The following is a 20,769-nucleotide window of genomic DNA, read 5'->3' on the forward strand; positions in this document are numbered from 1 at the left end:
GATCTGCAAAAAAGGAGGGGCCCAATGACAGCCTTGAGGGTGGAACGACAGCACAGCAGTGTGCGTTGGTGTTTAGACACGGTTGCTGGTTAACGCCTGGCTTACGTGCTCTTCTCAGGGGACAGCAGCTCCAACGCAGTGGGCACCGGGTCTCTGCCCTGCTGGCTCTGTGTCTGCAGCGTGGGGAAGCCGGGCCAGGCAGGGCTCCTCCTGGCTGCTTGTGCCACCAGAGAGCCGGCAGCGGAGTAGGAGCTCCTTCAGCCGCTTCTTTTTCAGAACAGTGAATGTTATCACCAGATAAAATGTGATACAAAAATGTGTGCACATTGAAACAGGACTTCTTGGCTACTCTGTGCTCTGCTAGGAATGCTCTTCTGGATCAGGAGCATGCACCTACATATATGAAGAAAGGGTTAATAAAGATAGAATGGGCAGCACCAAACAGCAACACCCTACTTCCTTCATTGTTTGACATTACATTTAGGAGGGTCTTTCTTGTGTGCTTGCCTTGCACAGATCTCGAATGGCTTTGCCTTCACAGCAAACTACCTGCTGGTGTGGGCAAGGCTCAGGTTGATGCCCGGTCTTCAGGGAGAGAGCATGGCTCTTCTCTACACCCAGAAAGAGAGCAGGCAGGACAGAGAGGAAAGGCCATTGCAGATGGGACCTGTTCTGAGAGGAGTTGTCCTCTTCTCCCTTCCTGTGGGCACACACAGACCTTACCAGTGACTCTAGGAACAGTACTGAGCAGATCTCCAGCTGTCAGACTGGGGTGGTTCCTCTGCCTCTAAAAAGTATGCTGTCTGACACAGACAGTATGAGTATATACAGTATGAGTACCTGCCCAAAGGAGGCTGTGGACCTCTGAGCAAACAGCAACCAGGTCTCGTTTAGGCAGGCTCCACCACGAAGGGAGCACTAAAGAGCCCCAAACAAATCCCCACACAGAATTATGTGCTAGTTAGCATCTGTCTAAAACTAATGGGCAGAGGATGCAGGGGCCCACAGCAAAGAGGGATGTTGCTGCCCAGTGCTGCTTAAAGATTCATAACCACAGGCCCATCTAGCTGTCCTCTGCATCTTGTTCCTTCCTGCATGTCAACAGATGCATTTGTCATGCACATGCACACATGCAAAGCCACCTGGGAGACTGAGTACAAGGCAACAGCCTGCCAATTCATATCAAAAATAGGACACCAGTACCACCTCTAGGCAAGAAACCAGGCTCTCTCTGCTCGAAGTGTCAAAACGTGCAAAGATTCATGGCACAAGAGATAGCCTGATCATCAATCCGACTCTGAAGTTAGATGTGAATATTCCATCCATGACCACACAACATTATCAAAGGCTCAGAGAAGACATGTTGTCATCCTGACAAAATGCAGCAGGTATGCCAGCCAGCCTAGAACACAGTGATCAGCTCAAAGCCTGTCTGCTGTAAGGAACTGAGCAGTTGTGACGAGCTGGAGTGACCTGAGCAGATCACATCCACCCTATCCAATTGCTTTCTGATCCCAGAACAGTGGCAGTTGTGACCTAGACCTTGCAGAACAGCAACCAAGAAGGTGTCGCATGGTGCCGCCCAGTCGTTCTGGTCTCCAGTCTTGTGACAGCTTTATGCAGAGGCTCTCTTGTCAAAAATGGTGCCTGGCAACATGGAAGAACAAAAACAAAGACAAGGTGACACTGCCCTTGTCATTGTTCCAGGTACATGAATCCTTCCCCAGACCTGGTTCTGCTCTGGCAGGGAGGCAGAGCACAACAGAAACCTCAATCCTAGACAGCGCCTTCACAGACTGTGAGCCTTCATCATTAGGGAAGGGGAAGGTCAGGGTTGAAAGGGCAGAAGGCTAAAGACAAATGTGCCATGAGGGGGGAGGGTATGACGAAGACTGAAATGCAGGCTCAGAAGCACAGAGGTGGTGGTGGTGCAGTCTCAGTCTCAAGTTCCTTACTCCAACCACACACAGGTGGGCATTCAAAACCACCACTGGAGGAGGGCCAGAAGGAAGAGAGACTGGGAGCAACGTGCTACTGCCAGCCTGCTGCCTGCTCCTGGGTAAGAGAAACCCCAGGGAGGAGGGAGTTGAGCAGCTCAGGACCAAAAGCCTACAGTCACTCTTCCTGCAAGTGCTCCCCAGTGGAGAGCGTGCGTTGGACCATATCTGCAACAGGTCCATGTGTGAAGCAGAGGAGGTGGTGATGTAGCCTGCAGTGAGCTAAAATGACGCTCACTCTGTGATACCCATCATGATCTGCATAGTACTGAGCATGCTTTCACGTGGCTTCTGTAAGGGTGTTCTGGCCTGTACAGGCTACTGCTGCTCTTTGACATGCATAGCTGTGAAATATCACTGCCACTGTCCCAAACAATTTCTGATTACAAGTCTGGAACCATTTTGAAGTGAATCTCCCCATGAAGGCTTTAGGAAGGGGCAGCTGTTATAACGCTACAGGAACCATTGCTCTGCTTGTCAGTTCACCAAATACCCTGAAGAAATTGCTATTTAGAAAAGGAAATTCAAGCATTTATGGGACATATTGATATTCAAAAAAAGAATTGTTTTGCAAATAGTAGCACTGCTGAAGAGGGGAAAGAAATGCATCAGTCATTTGATATTACATATAAGCAGTTTATTAAAGAATTAAATATTTATAGACTATAAAGCAAGCAGGGCGATGAGTTGCAAACAGCTTGCTGAGAAGTATGTTATAAACAATGAGTCTGTCAGTGACTAATAAAGTATGGAGAACACAAATGTTTTATAAAATCACCAAGCCAGCTATGAATCTCCAAAGCTGTGATGCTACAAGACCCACCAAGGTTCCCGCTGCAATGCAAGCCTGGAGCCAATATGGGAGGGACAATATCTGATATGTGGAGCACAGACACATGCTGAGCACTCGTGGGAACACACATGGTTCAATGCCTTAGAGAGATTTAATTTTTCACATTGTTTTAAACACAGATCTATTAATAGGAAGTGAAGGAATTTTCAAAGAGTTCAAGGCACTTCCCTCTTCAGTTTTTCACTGCATCTACTCTTCCATTTCCAACAAAATTATAGTTTGTGATTCAGACTCAAATCCCACTGTAAAGCCTATTCCTTCCCTCCCAAACATAAAAGATGTAGATACCCCAGGCATCAGCTTTCCTTTTCTGAACAATGACAGACACATCACATTTATAAAGGTTGTACGAGAGGAACAAATAGTTTGTAGCCCAGAAGGACAGGACCTTTTTGTTGGCAGGCACTAGAGGAAATTCTGATTGACAATAAAAGTGTGCATTGTTTTCTATGTGGAAAGGACAGATCTCATTTTTCAATAGAATATAGACATCAGTCACATTAATTTTGGGGGACAGTGCTGTTTTATCACTAGTGGAGATGTAATTAAAGTCTCTCCAGCTTATTTTTTATTTTTTTGAAGCCAGCTCAAGGCCTAGAAATTATTTCTAATATAGGATGCGCTGACACCTTTGGTCATGTCAAAGCTGATTACTATAGTTGTTCCCACAACTTCAAGTGTGGTAAGATGGCTGAAGCTCCTGAGTAGTCACAGCATTCATGACCCTTTACAGTTCACTCTGTCTGCGAGCCAGCAGGACTGAGACCCACTTGAAAAATCCCAGTCATCACAAATCCCACTCCTCTGACAGTCACTGTAGTAAATATCATCCTTCCAAGGCAGCAAGCCAAAGTGTTGTCTGCTGAGACGATGAGGGGAGGATCTGTACAGAGATAGGAGACAGAACATAGCTGCTGCCTCCTTGCTCTCAAATTAAGCCCCTATGAAGATCCATATTAAATTAACACAGGAACAAGCAGGCAAAGAACTAACTGGGGTTGGTGAGGACTGATTTCATTTAAGTTGTGGAGAGAAACCTCATTTTGCCACCTGTTCTTTCTGCACTTAGACAAGGTGGTAGATTTTAACCCTCTGAAACATAATTGAAACAGGTACTTTTTTATTGTTAAAATCCTTTAATTATTCAAGCTTATTTGCCAGGGAAGGTATATCAGACCAAATTTTATTTTAAATAACAACCTTTGCTGTCTTACATGGAAATTATTACAATGTAGTTTGTATCTCAACAGACTTTTAGGCTGACAAAGGAAGTATACAGAAAAGCACAAACCCCATTGGTTCCAGATGACTTGTTTGAATGGTCCCTCACTAGAGAGCACAGAGCCTATTATCATCAGGGCTCCCTATAGGTAAGTGTGGTACCTTCCAGAGGGCACTATCACCAGCCTGATGGAACAGCACTGCAAGAATCCTAAAGCATGATGCCCAAACCAGGACAAGATCATTTGAACTTCAGCGTTCTTTTCGCCGTACTACATTCTCCCTTCTCTCTGCAGTCTGGCTCTCATCTCTCTCCACGTGCTACCGTACTCTCATCTCTCACCAGCCCACCATGACATTTTTTGCCCCCCAAAAGGGGGGTGATTTTACCTTCTATTACTTCATCACCCTCCTTACCCACAAACCTAAAATCATGGAACAATCATGCTGCAACATACTTGACTTACGGTGACATGTAGCAAGGATCTTGCCTCCCTTTCACAAGCTGCTAGCAGGATACAAAGGTCTATTCTTGACCTGTTCTCATCTCTTTCGTTGAAGATTTCAATACTATGCTTATGTCCTTCTAGTTCAACCCCACTGGGCCAACAAGACACATCACTTCATGACATAACTCACTGACCCAGGCTTTGACACACTTTTCTGTTCCGTACTCCCTCTTTATATTTTATTTTTTTCTCTCTCTCCTTCAGTTGTCTTTATTTCCCGTTTCCAGGACCCAGACAAAGCACCATCCAGCACTCACAGATTTTCTTCTCCATTCCTGACTTTCCTCCTTCCACCCAGGTGTTTTGGTGGATTTTATGTTGCTTGAAAAACTAGCTCTGCTGAACATAAAGCTCCTTACTTCCACTTGTCTGCTGTAGCTACATTACTTCCAAAGGCTGTGGAGTTGCAGGAGAAAACTGCCCTGGGAGAGGGTTAGAGGACAGATGGCCTCCAAAATGTAAAACTTTCTCAAATGTCTTCATGTTTAGAAAGGCTATCTAGTTAGTCTCAAGAGGCATAAAGTGCATTCTCCAAAGCCTCAGCAGACCAGCTGGATCACATCTCCATGAAAATACGTACTTTGTTGTCCTATATCTTACATACCTCTCTCAGAATATGAACATATTTCAGAAGATCACAAATTTTCTCAAAACACCCTGCTTCCCATTCGGCAGCTCTGAATGTATCTTATTCAAAGTATATACTACACCATTCTCATAGATTCAGGTTTTAAATATATCAAATATAGATGTGCTTCATATATTGTGTTATATATGTTCCCCATGTACATTGAGAAGGGTTTATTTTACTTTAATGGACTCGTTTAAGCAATGTTTGTCATCTGGAAGCCTGCGAGTGAGGCTATTGCTTAGCACATTCCTTCTGCCTGCCCTGTGAGATATATGGCTAGAGGATGCTCCTGAAGCACCTGGCATGTGTCCCACAGAACCACTGACTCCCAGCAGAGCACATGGAAGCAAGTGCTCTGTTTGCTAAAGTGATGTATGGCTGTCATCTCACCTGTTAGCTTTAACACCACAATCCTTGATCACTGAAAATAGTTTAGAGTCTATCTTGCAGTTCCTCCATCCCAAAGCAGTGAATCTTGAACATGCTGCACCCTTCATCCAAAGTCAGGCTGGCGTTTCACCATGGGTTTAATCTGTTATGTCTGGAAAACTACCAAGGAGGAGGAGGGGGACATCCTGCCTTCCTCCTTCTGCGTGTTCCTGCCATCTCCCGTGACATTAACCCGCATCAGTTCTCACCCAGGCTACCTCTCTGATCAATCTCATGCTGCAGCTGAAGGAGCACCAATACCAGCACAAGGGAGCTGAAGGATCAAAAGTTAAAGGCTAGGAAGGGAAGATGAGAGGTATGGAATTTTTCCGCTTAGCATGGAAGGTTATCTATGTTTAAATAGCTCCAGAAACTGCACCCTTAGGTTCTGAAGAAGGGCTCTATAGCAAAGACTGTGAATATTTAAGTGTTTACAAAATGAGGACAGAAATCAACTAACTTGAACAATTCACAACTACAAGACAATACTGTCCACAACACCTGATTAGATCTTGGATGGAATTACTGCAAAGGCACTTGTGGTTTATGATATAAGACAGTTTTTTGTTTGTTTGTTTATTTTTAAACAAGAAAATTAGAAAGAACATTTGGCAGTGGACAGACTACCTTATAACTACCCACGGAAGTATTTTTCTGCATCTTGTTGAAAAGATCCTGACTAAGTAAATTCTCATCTTTGCTGGGGACTTTGAGAAACTCCAGCAGAGCTTCAGCTAGTCATGTTTGAAAACTGAACCCTAGCTGGTTCCGGGGAGTAGCGCGGTCCATGTGCTGTGGGAGAGGGCTCTGGACGCCTATCATCATGGAGAACATCTAATACCCTCTTCTAACAGACAGTAACTCAATAAACATATCTGAACTTGTCTTCGGTAACAAACACAGTGCTATTATATGAAACCTTCCAAACTGAAAATGATCAATGTGCATTTAGGAGCTATCAAAGATATATCACCTGTACTTGCTAGAAAGAAGAGAGAATTTTAGGAGCTGCTGTTAAAGCCCACTATCCCCTCCTCCCTTTTAAACCAAAGAAAAGCAGATAAAAGAGGAAAAACAGGTAGCTCAGATAATCTACATCTTCAGTCTCTGAAAAAGTCTTACCAAACTTATACTATGGTTTGATATGCCATTGTTTCACTTAGCCACTGAAGTTTTAGAGGTTTCTATGTCTAGGGTTATGCCAGACTCATGAAATACAAAGCCAAGGAATATGAGGGGTAAAGCAAAGATAAGGTGAGAGAAAATATTTAAAGCTTTAGCTGCCCCCATGTACTAACAGTAACTTCCTCTTCCTTTTGGCTACAGAGAACAGGGAACGGTAATGCAATAGTAAATGCAGGATTCTAGTCAAGGACTACGGGTGGCTGTGATAACTCTTCTTCCTCCTCACCTAGCTGCCAGAGAAGAAATTCCTAGAAAACAATTGCCAGTTCTCCCTGCAACATATACATTTTAAAATATTCTTTGAAATTGTAATTATATCTTTGCTTATTATAGAAATAATCCAGCTGCCCAAATGCCTTTTCTTAGTCCAAATAATTCTTTCAACTTAAAGATGCCCAGGTTTTTACTAGTGTTTTTTGTCTCAAGCCTTGGTTTATTTTACATGTAGTCCAATATATAAGGTCAAACTAGGCTTGTGCTACTCTGCCCTTGTCACAGAACAAAGAAAAGGGTTAGCACAATTAATATGTCTCAGCTTACAGTGATAGTCATTAGAAGTTAGTGCAACTTGCCTCAGACTGTTGAGAGTCATGCCATGTTGAGAGTCATGCCATAATCTCAGTACTCTTGGGGCAAAACATACAAAGGCCTAAAGTTGGCCTCTCCCTGCAACCTTGCAAAAAGATGTCTCTGAGCTCTCTGAAAATACATAATACAAAAGAATAATCTAGGGTGGAAAGGACCTCCAGAGGTCACCTATTTTAACCCTCTCCTCAAAGCAGGTCTGATCAGATCAGGTTACTCAGGAACTTGTCAGTATACCTTCAGCTTTGTTCCTGAAGATGCCAATAAAAATCTACATATAAAAAAATCACAACATGAGCGATTACTCTTAACTGGAAAAAGCATGTCTGCTAACACTTAAAGACAGATGGACCAGAGAGCCTTCAAAAGAACCCCAGGGGTCTACAGACTACAGGTTCAGAGCAGCTAATCTAACCTACCTGCTATTTAAATCATTAATTCTTAAACATAGAAAACAGATTATTCCTTTCCCCTTGGCAGAAGCTTCTTCATATTTGAAAGATGTTGTCATATCAGCCTCCTCTACTGCTATTATAAAATTTGCACGTAAGAGCCAATAGAACAAGACAGAAAACAGTTTGGCATGCTGCCTTTTGTACTTTTGCTGATTCATCTTTTTAGAAGTATCACACAAGCAACCATTCTAGAAGTAATATTGCATTAGCACCAAAAGCTTTCCAATGTTGATTCCTAGCCTCCATTTACTTTCATAAATAAATGCAGAGGATCAGGTTGTTATATTATTATCAAACACCATGGAAGACTGGTCCAAAATAACACTTCCCATCTAGCAAAGGGCTCCTACAGTTTCATTCATGCCTAAGAAATAATCCATTCTGTTTGTACAAGCATGCTGAAAGGACTTGCTCTTGAGAGGTGAGATGGATTCCTAAAGAGTCCGACCCTTTGTGATTCATAGTCAACAGATGCTCTTGAACAAAGGCAGGTCAGGTGGTAATCCCCTCTATTTTGTCTGTAGCAAAAAAGCAACATGAGACACATCAAGAGTTTGCATTGAATTTCTGTAGCAAGTACTTTCCTATCTCCAGTAGGATAGCAGCTTGTGAAGTTGAGCACAGGTTCATATCTGAGAATGGAGAAAGCAGACATCAGACTGCAGTACAGTTATGTCTGGCCTGGTTTTAACAACTTGCAAAAAGGTATTTTCCTCCAGTATCAAGTAACTAAGCAAGCAGTACATTGCCTTTGAAGACACACAGTCTTGTACATCTACTAGAGGTCAAAAGACTTGGCTCTTACTTGGAACTCTGTCGCATGCTTTCTTTATGACCTGGATCTATCACCTGAGGGTTTAAGGAAGAACAAAGAACTTGAGTAAAATTGGAGCATTTGTCAGCCACTTAATGGAAATTCTTGACGGTATATTATTCACTATGTTTAGAAAATCAAAGAAAAGGTGGAAAGAGTTATAAATAAGCAAAATAACACTAAATCATCTCAGAATGAAGAATAAATGACTAGTCAGTAGATACCGTCAGGAACTCAGCAAGTGTAAGGAAACAACAGAGATACACTTTCAACTATCCCAAAACCAATGCTTGTGCACCCTAGAGGGAGCCTACTGCTCATAGCAGTGGGGTTTGTGGACTTGCCCTACACAGCATCTTGCCTGCCACTGCTGGAGATCGAATACTGGAATAGATGGAACGTGCAGGGCATTTCTTATGTTGTTCCTGCTTTTAAAAGTGACTGATATGGCTGAGCTGTTCAAAAGATTACCCTTCCTAAATTCTTATCTAACTTGTTTATTTTTAGTGCCAAAGCAACATAATACAGAACTGTGTTTTGAAGCTATAACTCAAAAAGGTAAGCCTACAAGTGCATAAAACTGGCTCCTCTATTAGTATTGTAACAGGCAAAATTCTCATTACTACCCAGTATGTCTCCCATGTCTACAGTTAGCATCTTTAGTTGACAAATTATATACATCTAATTTTTTTGGTTGGTTTCAGTTCTTAATTGTATAAAATACATGTATGTTCTTTGCAACTTCTATTCCTTTTTCATAATAGCTTTAAGATTAGAGTAGGTAGACATATCTTGAAAATTAGCAGGTAGATAAAACACTTATGTACAATATATTAGGATTCAGCTAGGACAGAAGGATACACTGCAATTTGAGTATGTGTAGATGAGGAGAAGGGTGCTTTGAAACAGGCCTGTTCCTTTCATGCTCTAAATGGAAGCAAATTGCATTGAATATCCCAACTGGACATAAAGAACTTGTCTACTGAGTACAGCACAAAGTGTCTATAGGAACCTGGAATGCTGTAAAAGATTGGCTGAGGTGCTATATTACATTTAAAACACTGACGATTTTAAAAACATACAGTTCCATACAACTCTACTGCATGGTCTCTTCATTCTCCACTGCTGCACACTTGCATGTACATTCTCTCTCCTGGTGCCTATTCTCTTCTAGTTCAGGGTAGAACAGAGAAAGCAATTTCTTTTCTTAAGGTCCACTAATAAAAACAGCCAACCACAGAAATACCAACAGGATTAATATTAAAGCAGGGAAGATAAATACTCAAAGCTCAGAATGATGAAGACAAGCTGTGTGCATACATTACTATCCCTTCACATAAATCTCAATTATTTCCTCAAGTCCTCAGCCTTATTCCCTGCTTGTGCTGTATGGCTGGCGAGGAACAAACCCATGTTCCACATCTGAGTGCCAATTCTGTCTGCAATGAGACAGCTGTAAGCCAGGGTAACAGAACAGGCAAGGAGAGCAGCACAGTCCTACTCCTGCACCTCGAATGTCAATGAGAGTTTTGCCAGAAACTATAATGGGAACAAGACTGGTCCTAGATGGGATCAGTAAACCCATAATTAGGTTCTGAATGAATGGGAATTTCTTCATATATAGGAACATATATTTGGACTGCAAAATTAACTGCAACCTTAGTATATTTTAGCATGTTTTCCATTATACACAACAATGTGAAGGTGGATGAAAAGTCTATGCACTAACCTAATTCAGCATGCATTTTCAGCTGCATCCTCTGTGCTCTGCCTATTAATTCTTCAGCCAGTACTTACTGTAATATGCCCAGACTTCAGGAACATAAAACAAACAAACAAGCAAAAAGAGAAACACACAAAGAAAACCAAACCAGTAGTGAATAGTTTCATCCTCCGCTCCATTGCGGAATAACACATTCCTTCCCGCCAAAATTAGTTCATGGTCTCAACTCAGTAAAATCCAGTTACAGGCCAAAAAAATGCACTTTCTACAAGAGTATCAAATCTCAATTCCAAATTCAGAATTGTATATTTAAAACGCTGTTTATTTTCTCCTAAAATGCATTCCAACAAGCTTGCATTCAGTAACAGGTATGGCTTCATCTCGAACTCCAAACAAGAAAGAAAGAAAAAGTACACAGTATGCTTTGTGTGAAGTGAAAATCTAAGTCTGCAGCAGTTTGCACACGTAGTATGCTGTAATCACTTCTAAATAGGTTGGTTCTTGGTGGAATTCCCTTATTTTTATTTCTGCTGTAGAAAACATAGAAGGTCTGGGTAAATGCTCTGTGCCTCCTTCCAACTTCCTCAAAGTATCTGGAAATGTAGAGAGAGCAGAGCATCTGTGGTGGTGGGTGGTTTAACCCCGGTAAGCAACTGAGCACCACACAGCTGCTTCCTGACTCCCCTCCCCACCCAAGCTGGGTGGGGGGACAAGATTCAGAAGGGCAAAAGTTAGAAAACCTGTAGGTTGAGATAAAGACAGTTTAATAGGGAAGGGAAAGAAAAAAAGTGGTGCAGAACACAACTACGTACCACCAGCTCATCAATGCCCAGCCAGTCTCTGAACAGCATCAGTTCCCCTGGCTAACCCTCCCCATTTTTATTGTTCAGCATAACACCATATGGTATCGGATATCCCTTTGGCCAGCTGGGATCAGCTGTCCTGGTTCTGTCCCTCCCAGCTTCTTGTGCACCCCCAGCCTCTTCACTGGCAGGGCAGCATAAGAAGCTGAAAAGTCCGCGTTTCTGTGTAAGCACTGCTCTGCAACACCTAAAACATCAGTATATTATCAGCACTATTTTCATTACAAATCCAGAACATAACACCATATGATCTACCATATTATGAAGAAAATTAGCGCTCTCAGCCAAACCAGGACATCCTCCAAACCTCCTGCAATTACAAATGCAGAAACCCTGGTTCAAGTTGCAGGCTGGGACCAGATACTTCAGCTCCATCGCACTGGAAACAATGACAGAAACCCAGTAAAGGGGATAGTTAGTTGCTTAATGAAAAAGTCTTGTTCTCAAACTCTGCACACTACACAGCTAAACCGAAGCACACTTCCAGTGTGAGAAAATGTGCAACACCCCTAACAACACACTGCTTTTAAAGGAGAATGAACACAAGCCCTCTTCATACACATCTCTCTCTTCTTCCCCTTGCTGCTATTTATGCTTCTCTCCATTTCACATCTTGCCTTGAGGAACAATATTTAGGTCCCCGTGGGTGCTGGAGGTAGCTGAGGGGATTTGCACAGTCCAAGGGCTCCAGACCTTGTTTAGCAGTGGTCCCGTGGCCAACTTGCCCAGGCAGTGCTGCCCAGCAGGGCTGCTGCTAGGGCAGACCGCGCAGCGTGCCATCGGCCGCCGGGCACCCAGATCCGTGCTGGGAGGCGGCGCAGGCTCCGGGCTGGCTCCACAGGCCAGCTCCTCTGTCCGCCGACAGCCAGCTTGTGAGCGCGGGATGGGGCCCAGTCCGGCTGCACCCGTCTCTGTCCCAGGCTGTGTCAGGCCGGTTCCTGCCCCTGGGCCAGGCCCGCTTCACGCTGCCGGCCGGAGGGCGCTGCTGGGCCTCCTGCTGCCACCGTGCCTTGTGCCTCGCACACCCCAGCCCGCCCGCCTGCCCCGCGCTCTCGCACAAGGCCTCGTCGCTCCTGTCAGGCTGCCCTCCCCAAGGTCGCCAGCCTCGTGGCGGAGGCTGCCCTCAGCAAGCACCGCCAGCCATCTCCCACTAGCAGGTCTGTCTTTCTGATCCCTTTCCTGAGTATTTTCAGCTTCCCTGGGTTGCCATGTTATGGGTCCATTAGGTTACAAACAAACTTTCACTGAACACGAGCATGGCACACACACACAGAGCTCCATAAAGTCAATGGGCAGTATGGTAAACAACATACTTCATCTGCACACTGCCTTCAACTTGTCCTCCTTTGGAAAATTCCCTCTGCATAAAATTTTCCCCATTCCTACTGATCACTGTTTTATTTTAAAAGCTTTTTTAAAGGATTTGATTTTAATGAGTACAAGGCTCAGACCAGAAATACTGTACTTCTTTCTCCTGAATGATGAAGTAGGCACTTGGACTCTCTGCATTGATTTCTAATCTGCCATTTCATACTCTGCCAGTGAGCCCTGTAAACCAGGATCATTCAGCTGTCCCGTGAAGGTTTCTGTAAGTAAGAATAGTTAAGGCTAGTTAGGGCAAAAGGGAGGAACTGGCTATCAGAGTCACAACCCTTAATCAGCCTACAGCTCTTCATCACAGCAGACTGGAGTAATAATAATAATAATAATAATAGCAGTAATGAGAGAAAATCTGTATGGACTTTCATAAAGAAGGAACTCAAACTGGAGTTCTGCTCCTCAGGAAGCACACAACCCCTCCTCCGTTTCCCAGGGAGGGCAGAATGATGGAGAGGCAGGAAATTAAAATGGCAAGGATCTTCTGATAAGAAATGCAAATTCATGGGGGCCATCATGAGTAGACCCATACACAGACACACTCCAGAGTACACATGGATTTTGTCTTATTCACCATGTGCACCAGACCCATGGCTGGATAGCAAGCCTATTCTCGTTTCCTAAGAACCTGTGTTCCAGAATGTCCTTCAGTACAGGCAAGCTGCGTTCACCAACTAGTGCAGCAATTATACTCCCTTTGATCAACACTTGTTTTAGATTTCTGTTGAGAAATGTCTATAATTAAAGTGACAAAGATCTTCCTTTCCCACATGCAAAGGAGACTTATTATTTGCTACTCTAAGGCAAAGTCTGGGTTTTTCATTTCAGGTACCTTTGGTTCAGAGATCAAGAATCATATTCTCCTTTTCTTAAATAAAGACACATCAGCGATTTAATTTCCATGTATTCTGTTGAGGCACATCAGGTGCACACACCACCTTATCTGGGTCTGGCTGTCTGCAGTGCCATCAGCGCAGATGCTCTTACCCAGCTCTCAACCACCCTCACACCACCCACCACTATCATTTTTGTGGAGCCAGAAATGTTCTTTAGATTCATCCACTGCTGTAAAGTCAGAGCTGTAAAGTCAGATCTTTTCCTTCTTTAAATGTGACTAGCTATTTACTCCCTAACAATTCTGCTTCAGAGCTGATTTAGCATTTTTATTGGAATGTGAAAGCTCTTAAAAGAAGAAAAAAATCTAATCAGGCAGAAGAGATAGAAAACTTGCTGAATTTTTTCTCCCCCCTTTGCACCCCTTCAATCCTATCAAAAGCACATCTTCCATTCATTGCTTCCCGATGTCATTATGACAAGCGGCTACAAATCAATAGCAGAAGCAAAGGCAGGCCTAGCCCGCACTCACCAAGTGATAAAGATTCACTCTCAACCCCGATTTGCTAATAGCACATAATAGCAGCCATTGGCGCCCCGCATTAAATCATACATTTCACTCTGCGTTTATTATGGGATTTTTAAAACTCCTCACCAAATTGGATTTTCTCGACGGTCTCTAATTTCCACATTTATCATTTAAAATTAAACTCCTCTGTGGGGAGGGGGTTGGGAAAAGGGGAAGGAAGAGAGAAGTCATGCAGTTCTGTATTTTCCTCTTTCTTTTTTATGAAAACCCATAAATAATCCCAGGTATCATTGCCATCAGCCCTGAAGTTTTATATATATAAAATACCAGAACTTAGGATAGAATAGCTTTAGGACTGTGGTTACCTTCATGCAGCTCTGCAAAAGAAGAGGAAATTAAAGAGGAACCAATAAAGAAACAGATTTTAAGTAGGAAATCCAATAAACAAAATAGTCAACAATGGAAGCTGGTATGAAAAGCGTTAAGGAAAATTACTGTGGATTTCCTCAGCTGCAAGAGCTAAGTAGCAAGGATAAGATGGACCAAAAAGACTTAAAGAAACAAACAAACAAAACCTTATTATCTCTTCCAATTTGCAGAAAATTAATTCGACAAATGAAGTGAAAACTTAAGAACAAACTCATCCTCTACAGCAGATTTTTCTTAAAACTAATTCCCTTGTGACGAGGACCAATGAAGACAGGTGATATTCCTGAAACGACTGTTCTTTGACATTTATTATTTCATCCCATTCATCCTACAGGCATCATCATGTATAAGCCTACTGGTCAGAGAATTATGTCTAACAGTGTCTGTAGGAGCATACGCAAATTTTTAAGAGAGAGGCTTCAGGATGAGGCAAAGATGGCTTGTGTTTTGGTAACCACTGGCCATGCAGACAGTGGAGTCTGAATGTCCCAGTTACACCCACTGGAACCAATAAACTGGAGTTTTCATAGCTCAGGTCAGTATAATCCAATGGTATTTCCTAGGGAAGCTTCTAGTGAAGGCGCATGTGCAGATGCTGGTTAGTCATCTGATTACACCTGATCGTTTTAAGTAAATGAAAGTATTGTGTTTCCTTTAGATGATGCCCCAACTAAAAGGAACCACCTATTTGGAGGACCAAAATTTATTTCAGCCTTGTAAAGCTGACAAAAAAGATGTCATAATAATGGCAAAAGTGAGTTCAAAAAATATGCCCAAGGTGCTTTGGCTTGAGGAAGGTACAGATAAGGTACTGGTGGTTTTGAAGACAGGACAGGGTCACTAAAGGCATCCTCTCATAGAATGGGGTGATGTGGGACCATAAGCAACATCAGGGTGAAGAAACCATGCATACAGCTTTGGGTGTTTTTCTTGATGCTTTGTTTGGTATATTCAAGAAATGACTACTGTGGCTAGTGCCAGAAGAGGTGTTAGAGTACTTTGCTGAGCTTCTCCAGACACTCTTTGAAGCTAGGTCTGATAGGTGCTGACTGCATGCAGAGACTGGGAATTCAAGCTTTTCAGCCCTCCTCTTGTCCAAAGCGACTTCTTTACCTACTCAGCAGAGCAAGAGTGATTTTGCAGCTGTACAGAAATAGTGCAACAGACTGTTTTTCAGACGTGGAGACTTGGAGATCATAATTCAATTGGTGCTTTGGTTCTGAAGCATAAAGCCAGTTTTCAACACTACATGTAAATAAGCCCGTTTACTGAACCCCAGAAAAGAAAAAATATGACTACTTACAACTTTCTACTGTAGAGGAGCCAAAGTAAAACAGTATGAGAGAGATATAGAACCCCTCTGCTCTGGAGAGAGGATGAAAGGGTTGCAAACATGCCTGCAACCTGAATGGAATCTATTGCTTATGATTCCAGTTTAAAGTACGCAAGAAGCACAGACACTGTGAGAAATTTTGATAGGCAGACTCTCAAAGAACTTCCTGCTTTATGAGATGATACGAATGATACAAATCCTGGGGTTTTAGTAAACAGAAATCTGTATCAGAACAGAAATTATCAGGTAACATTTTCAGTCTTCCCCCCAGTCTGCTCACATTACAAAAGGTGCAGAGTTCAATGAGCATGTGTCACAGTTACTGATCTTAGACCAAGCACAGCTCTGCTCACCTTGAGAGTATCAAAGCCCATGTTTCTTCACCTGTGTCAGCCCTGAAAGAAGCATCCAGATCCCAGACTATTTGAAGCATTTTACATTAAGAAAGGAATTTGAGTTTAATGTGAACAAAGGTAAGTGACTTCTGAAACAGAAGGTGATGTAATAATGGCATGGTGAATTAAGCTTTCACTTATCCAGCTATGAGATGCGAACTCAATCAACCCACTATCTAATATCCAGTTAGTAAAATCACCCCAATTCACAAACTATGTAGTTTAACTAGGACTCTGCTTAAAAGAACTTGGAGATTTTTGTTTTGGTAAGTTTGGGTTTTCACTAAAGAGCTCCAGAGATAAAATTCCTTATAAGGCATTACCAGTTCAGCTGCTACACATCATCAACCATATCACAGGCAACACTCCCAACAACTTTTAGCCTTTTTGCGGCTGCATCAATGCTATTCCGAATCCCAGATGAATGCAGGAGTTGCTTTTGTTTACTTTGAAATTATCTTCTCTTAACACTTTTGATAATGGTCATAAAATTCCAGATCCTCTCCTTTTAACTGTTATCTGTTACCCTAAGCATCAGCTGTACTACCAGGGGTTGGAATATGGAAATGCTCCTGAGAACTAGTCACCTCTTACAAAGTAAAAGAAAATCATAGCATGATTTTTCCCTCCTTTAAAGTGCTGATAACTTTCAAGGAATACAGTGGTTACTGGTTTAGAACCTGAGTATTGGCCACCACCCAATTTAAGAAGCCACAATTGGATCTCTGGTATCTTCACAGGAAGAAATGTCAGAACATGAGTCCGGCAACTGCAAAATCAAATCACAACTTTCTTTCACAAGAGACATCTGTTTAAAGTTAGAACATTAGTAAGAGTTAATTTAGGCACAGAACAGAGGGAAAGAACGAAATGTTTTAGGTGAAGAGCTTTCTTTTTTTTTTTTCTTTATTTTATTTTATTTTGTTTTTTTAACTTCAGACATCCTATACAGTAAACAGCAAAGACAGACATCTCCCTTCACATGAAGTAATTCTTTGTCTATTTTTTCTGTGGTATTGCCTATTCAGATTGAGGCTTTCTGTTACCATTTCATTACTTTTCAGTTCCATGTCACCATTCAGACATATGAACAATCCCCAGGTATTGGTCTCTCTGGAAGACAGCTTTGAATATATATCCTTCCAATGCCTCTCATGTATAGCCATACTGTTTCTTACTGCTCTAGAGTCTGAAACATCCTGTAGGTTTATTGATTCACCTAACCACGTTAGTGATTCACACTAACGCCACTGATCTTTATCTTTTGCATTCTTCCTGACTAGTGCATCAAAACTGGAAGTATGCGACACATTACTCTCCAACTGATCCGCAAGGTTTTAATACCACACAGTCAAAGTTCCCCCACAGCCACCATCTTTCCTTCAGTTGCAACTGAGAGAAAAGCATCCTGAACTCAGTAACCTGAATTATCAGAGTAATTCTGCTGCTCTTGAATAGACCACGCACGATGACTTCACAAAATGGTTGCTTCCACCCTGACCGGAGATCAACTTCCTGTGCAGGGAAATTGTCCACCAAGGACAATTGAGCCAAGAAGTATTCTGCACACTCCGATCTCTGCCACTGCAGGAATACAGATTGGCAGTTACTTGTAAACACCTCACATAAGGAGGAGTTCTTGAAATGGACAGCAAGGCCTACAGGATACCCAGGAGTAAAATGATTCAGAAAAACAATGCCACAGAAACATGGTTTCAACAGTTCTGATGGTTAGGAAATCATACCCTGGGTTAGCACTTTTGTGGTAAGAATATGACAATAAAAAGGGAATCTCATTTCCATGTTATAATCAGCAGAACTTGGATATTCATCTACAGAGAGGCTAAGCAAATCTATCTCTGCATGTCTAAACAAAAGCATGGACATAGTCACCTTTCAGCTTGAAGAGGGCTGTTGTACAACTGGGTCTAAACTCTACCTGACCCACTTTTGCACAGATTTTTGCAGTTCCTGCTGGAGTAAACGTTGATCACTAAAACATTTTCTCTGTAGGAATTATCTCCCCTATGAAACTTCCCAAACTAGAGTCAGTACATTTTGTTTTAAACTACTTTGTTCAGACACTTCACATTAAGAAATGATATGTACTAGAGTATTTCATGCATATTTTGCAGTAATGAAACAAGCTTTTAAATGAGCTACCTGTATGAACCAAAAAAAAGTTTATGGCATTAATTGGTACTGCAACAAATCATTCATTATAATCAGTCACAGCTACCACGGAATAGCAAGTGATCTATGTCCAAGCCCTCTACTGCCATGTTCATACATCCCAGATGATCAACATCAGACTGCACAGGGATGTCTTGCACTCTTTTCTGTTGGCACTAAGACACATCATAAAAGAAACTGAATAATCACTGAGCTGGTGTTATAGCCCAAGGGTCAAAGTAGTATCTGGAACATAAAACAGTGAAGTTCAAGCCATTACTCCAATGAACACTGAATGACTTACAGAAATGATGTGGCTGGCATTAAAGCAGACTGCAAGAAGCTTGTTCAGGATAGCCAGCTCACTGACAGCCATGGCACTCGTGCAGGATGCGCAAGGCAGCAGCACCAGCTCCTGAGGCCTGAAGCAGGCAGGCACAGGCTCTGGCAACACAGAGGAGAGGCAAGCCAAGACAGCACATCGGTTCTTTTAAATCTTCTTTGCATGATGCCTCTTCTCCATCCCCCACTTCCCAAAAGAAACTCCCTCCCTCTGCTCCTCAGGTGCACACTTGTCACTGCATAAGGCTTCTTCAAAGCTGCCCAAAAGTGTTTTCTCAAATTTCAGGTCCTGGAAACATACAGGAAATGCAAGACTGTTGTGTAGGCACATAGATTTCAAGGTTTACAATAGAAGATAAAACACAGCTAAATATATCAGAATCTTAATGCTTTCAAAGCCAAAAGGCAAGCAGCCTTTTCAAAATAATTCATGACTTAAAAAAGCTTAGGGTCAGCAAAAATGTAGGATGGTGAAGGCTCCCCAAAGTTTGCTCTTATACTTATTTTACCACAGGGAGTAAAGGGTTTAGCCAAAACAAATAAAATAGAATTCCCACAAGTTGCCTTCTTTTGCTCCCGCTTATGGTATCAGCGGGACAAGACACTGCAGCCAACTCTGCCAATGTCCCCTTTGGGAGAAACAGAAAAGATTAAAGAACACATAAGTTGTAACATGCTTTTATTTTCTTACCTCATTTAAGTGAGTGCTGACAAAGTATTTCCTTGTACCTTATGAAAAGAAATTCTGAAGCAAGTCTATCATTAGCCACATACCCTCAAAAACTTGATAAATCAGCACACAATGGGATCTATACCAGGCGTTCTAGGCCAGCAAGCAGAGTCTGAGACCAAATGTCATCGAAAACATTGGTGGCACAGAGGACTGAGTTTAACTTTCACACAGAGTGGCATGCTCTGTGATACTCATTAGCTTCTACCATTTCTGTGCATGGTCTCAAGGACTGAAATTTAAAACACAAATAATCAACCACCCAGAGGCTGAGAGGATGCTAAGATTCTGTATCCTCTTCTGTGGAACAAGGACAGCTGAGAGACTTAAGCTAGCACACCTTGGCTCTAGTTAAGCCAAGAATTAGACGGAGGGCATTTTCAGCAACATGTCCTCGGTGTTATAATTTGTTTCTTTCATTCTGTCAGTGCTCAAACTTGTTGACCTTCCAATCATACTTGCCCTTTCTATCCTCATCTTCGCTTTCAGGGAGGATAGTGGTTTTATTACAGGGCAATTGGGAGTGTTCTTAGTATAGTCATTTGTCTGAGGCAGTTACTGCATTACTGTTACTGATCAAACAGTAACAGGGAGCCAGGACTCAGGTTAAGTGGCATTCCTACTTTTGGAATGCTGAAGGCCAAACAGAGGCACATTATCAGAGCTACGAAAAAATGTCTGCAAATTGAAAGCAACTCTGTGTACTGACTGCCTGCAGGTTCCAGCTGGGACAAGTCTCAATATTAAATGCATTTATACTAAATGTAAAGAAACTAAAGCAACGTTTATGCTTTCTGAGTAACATGAGAAGGCAAACAATGTAAGGAACAGGTCTAAAGTGTATAAGTATCTGCTGAAGTGATAGCTCCTGTGATGCATAAATGTAAATTGATTCACTGCTGTCTTCCTAATATAAAACTCTATATTAAGCTCCCAAACAGCTAAAAGACAGGACTACTCTAAAAACACTCACTCAAACGAGCCAGACTCACTTCTGACCAGTACAAAATTTAGATTCTATCTAGAACATTCATTTGTTTTTAAATCAGTGAAAAAGATACCAGTCAATAAGGATCACCTGCATTTCCACATCATACATTGCAAGAAAAAAGGTATGAAAGATCTCATCTAAACACTGTGTCACCGTGCTAATGCTATGCCCAGATAAGCTCTGTCAAGCAGAAGAGTATATTAGTACAGGCTGAACACTCCAATAATACCACTGTGTGGCTTCCAATCACCTTAAAGAGCATGCATGCTTGCTCAGGTCCTCCTGCAATACACCTGGTAGACAAGAGTACACAGGAGCTACTCTCACGGTGTAACAATAGACAGATAGAAATGAGGACCTGTACCTTTAAAT

At 42.3% G+C, this 20,769-nt stretch overlaps 1 long non-coding RNA gene across 1 annotated transcript; it reads right to left on the reverse strand.

Moving 5' to 3' along the window:
* Window positions 1–3,742: 3,742 nt before the first annotated feature.
* Window positions 3,743–18,963, reverse strand: LOC126913447 (uncharacterized). Its single transcript, XR_007708752.1, has 3 exons — window positions 18,639–18,963; window positions 8,671–8,714; window positions 3,743–8,383 (listed from the first exon to the last, which is right to left on the reverse strand). It is a non-coding gene; the product is annotated as an uncharacterized LOC126913447 (long non-coding RNA).
* Window positions 18,964–20,769: the final 1,806 nt, after the last annotated feature.

Source organism: Cygnus atratus, chromosome 12, assembly GCF_013377495.2.
Source record: "Cygnus atratus isolate AKBS03 ecotype Queensland, Australia chromosome 12, CAtr_DNAZoo_HiC_assembly, whole genome shotgun sequence".
NCBI classification, from domain to species: Eukaryota; Metazoa; Chordata; class Aves; order Anseriformes; family Anatidae; genus Cygnus; species Cygnus atratus.